At 42.8% G+C, this 3,071-nt stretch overlaps 1 protein-coding gene across 1 annotated transcript in view; it reads left to right on the forward strand.

Annotated features, from left to right (window-relative positions):
- Positions 1-3,071, forward strand: part of LOC102249208 (nuclear body protein SP140-like protein) — a 16,889-nt gene that overhangs the window by 4,018 nt on the left and 9,800 nt on the right. The window lies entirely within an intron of this gene.

The following is a 3,071-nucleotide window of genomic DNA, read 5'->3' on the forward strand; positions in this document are numbered from 1 at the left end:
AACCTGAGGTGGACACTCTTGGCGCACCCCTTTGTGGGCTTTGTGCACAGTCTTGTTGTAGTCTTGTTGTAGTTAAGCCTTGATTGTTGTAGATAAAACTGGGAGGATTTGACCTCCAGGCCAATTGGCTGTGAGAATCAGCTGTGTCTTTGGTGGAAAAACTTCTGTGCTGAAGACACCCTTATGGGGCAAGACTTGCTTCAGTGGGGCTTTGGTGCTCACTGAGTCCGCCCCCTGAGTTTGTCCCTTATAGATCTGAAAAGTTGTAATTGGATGGTCCCACTCTGACCACTGGGTACACTGGCTCTTGGATCTAAGGAGGTGCTAATCTAGCTTTTGCCTGAGGCTACCCAGCAGAAACCAGCTGTAAAGCAATGCAAGTTGCCCTGGGGCCTTGGGGCAGCTGCAGTTTGTTAAGTCATGGGAACGGCACTCAACAAACTGAGCCACACCAGCCAGGGTGATACTTGTTCCTTTTTGTGTGTGGGTTTTTGTGTGGGTTTGTTTAAAAAACTAAAAAGTTTTTTATTATAGCCATCCTATAGGAATGAAGTGATATTTCATTGTGGTTTTGATTTACATTTCCATCATGAGTAATGATGTTGAGCATCTTTTCATGTGCTTACTGGCTATTTGCATATCCTCTTTGGAAAAATGTTTCCTCAAATCCTTTGCCCATTTTTTAATAGAGTTGTTTGTTGTTACTGAGTTTTGGGAGTTGTTTGTAGACTCTGAATATTAATCACCTATCAGATAAGTGAATTGCAAGTATTTCCTCCCATTATATAAGTTGTCTTTTCACTTTCTTGAAAGTGCCTTTTGCTGTACAAAATTTTTAATTTTGATGACGTACAAGTGATCAATTTTGAGTTAATTTTTGTATATGGGGTAAGGTATGGGCCCAAATTTATTCTTTTGCATGTGGATATTCAGTTTTTTTTGGCATCATGTGTTGAAAAGATTATCCTTTTTTCATGGAATGATATTGGCACCCTAGTTGAAAATCAATAGACTATATACATGAAGGTTTATTGATGGTTTTTCTATTCTATTTCATTGATCCATATTTCTGTCCTTTTGCCAGTACTATACTGTTTTAAATACTGTAGTTTTGTACCACATTTCCAAGTTGGGAAGTGTGAGTCTTCCAACTTTCTTCTTTTTTAAGATTGTTTTGGCTATTCAGGGTCCCTTGCAATTCCATAGGAATTTGAGGATCAGCTTTTCCATATTTGTGAAAAAGGCTGTTGGAATTTTGATAGGGATTGTGGTGATTCTGTAGAGTGCTTTGAGTAGCAGTGACTTCTTAACATTGTATGTCTTCCAATCCATGAACATGGGATGTCTTTCTATTCACTTAGGCCTCCTTTAATTTCTTTCAAGGATGTTTTGTAGTTTTCAGCATGCAAATCTTTCATGTCTTGGGTAGATTTACTCCCAAGTATTTACTTCTTTTAGATGCTATTGTAGATGGAATTGCTTTCTTTTTATTATTATTTTTTAATTGTTGAAAAATATCTCTGTGCTGGGGATCAGCTGGAGGAGAAAGCTTAAGTTCTTTTCCTATCTTTTTTGAGCCTGCATCTGTCTATGGCAGCCGTGGGCAAACTACGGCCCGTGGGCCTGATCCGGCCCGTTTGAAATGAATAAAACTAAAAAAAAAAAAAAAGACCATACCCTTTTATGTAATGATGTTTACTTTGAATTTATATTAGTTCACACAAACACTCCATCCATGCTTTTGTTCCGGCCCTCCGGTCCAGTTTAAGAACCCATTGTGGCCCTCGAGTCAAAAAGTTTGCCCACCCCTGGTCTATGGGCATGTGCAATGGTTTTCTAACTTGCCTTGTGTATGTGGTTGATTTTGAATGTCTAATCTTACATGTCTGGCTTCCAAAAGGGGAGAAAGGGAAAAAATAAAAAAATAATAATACAAAGAAATCCAGGTGCAGCTCCTTTAAATCCCCAGAAAACCACCTCAGACAGTGGGATTGCAAATAATGGCTGCCTATCTCTGTGCCTGTACCTCAGAGATGGAAAGCAGTGAGCAGCAATCAGAAAACAGAGTCCTGATGTTTGGGGGACTGGCTTCTTATTGTCCACTCTGGCTCTAGCCATATCAGGAATTCGAACACAGATGCCTGCCACTAGGCTGGGGGTGGGGGTGGGGGGTAGGTAACCAGTACAGCACTAAAGGCTGAAATTAGCCAAAATCAATCACACTTTACCAGTCACGCTTTCTCCTGCAAGTTAAAAACATTTCAACAGAGTTCCAAAATTGTGACTTCAGACACTTTCTGCTAGTACAGTTGTTGCCTAAATGGAGAGACAGATTCCTGGTGTTTCCCATTTGGCCATTTCCCGTGACGTCCCCTCCCATTATTAAGCCTTGATATCTAACACCTCTTGATTTCCATTTGTCCTTTGAGCTTCGTGCTCTGGCACACCAATGGTGAATCAGTGTTGGACCTGTCTAGGGAGGTTTCATTTATAACGGGCACCTCCCTGAGCAAAGACTATAGCTACATATCTCAGTTGGTTTTTGTGGGGACTCAAGGGGGCCCCGCAATAACACCTTACATGTGCTTGATTTTAGAGCCACTTAAGAGAGAGATAAGAAGTCAGGTAGTTGGAGATCATAACATCTGTCTTATTATTAATCAAAACGACAATGGAGGAAACCCACCCCGGCCAGGCAAGGCCAGATCTTACAATGACTGTACCTGAAGCATCAGTCTAGAGCAGTGGTCGGCAGACTGCGGCTCAGGCTCAGCAAACCGCGGCTCGCGAGCCAGGTGCAGCTCTTTGGCCCCTTGAGTGTGGCTCTTCCACAAAATACCTCGCACTGTACGTGCGTGCCCGCACGTGGTATTTTGTGGAAGAGCCACACTCAAGGCGCCAAAGAGCCGCATGTGGCTCGCGAGCCGCAGTTTGCCGGCCACGGGTCTAGAGGGCTACTCCGTACCCCCGGGCTGGCTTCTCTTAGCTTGTGTTCCTTCTTCAGAAACATCTAAGAACTTACCTCTCATGGGGAGGAGGAGGGTGCAAGGGAGAAACCAGGAGTGTCTCAC

Source organism: Myotis brandtii, unplaced genomic scaffold, assembly GCF_000412655.1.
Source record: "Myotis brandtii unplaced genomic scaffold, ASM41265v1 scaffold744, whole genome shotgun sequence".
In the NCBI taxonomy this organism is placed as follows: domain Eukaryota; kingdom Metazoa; phylum Chordata; class Mammalia; order Chiroptera; family Vespertilionidae; genus Myotis; species Myotis brandtii.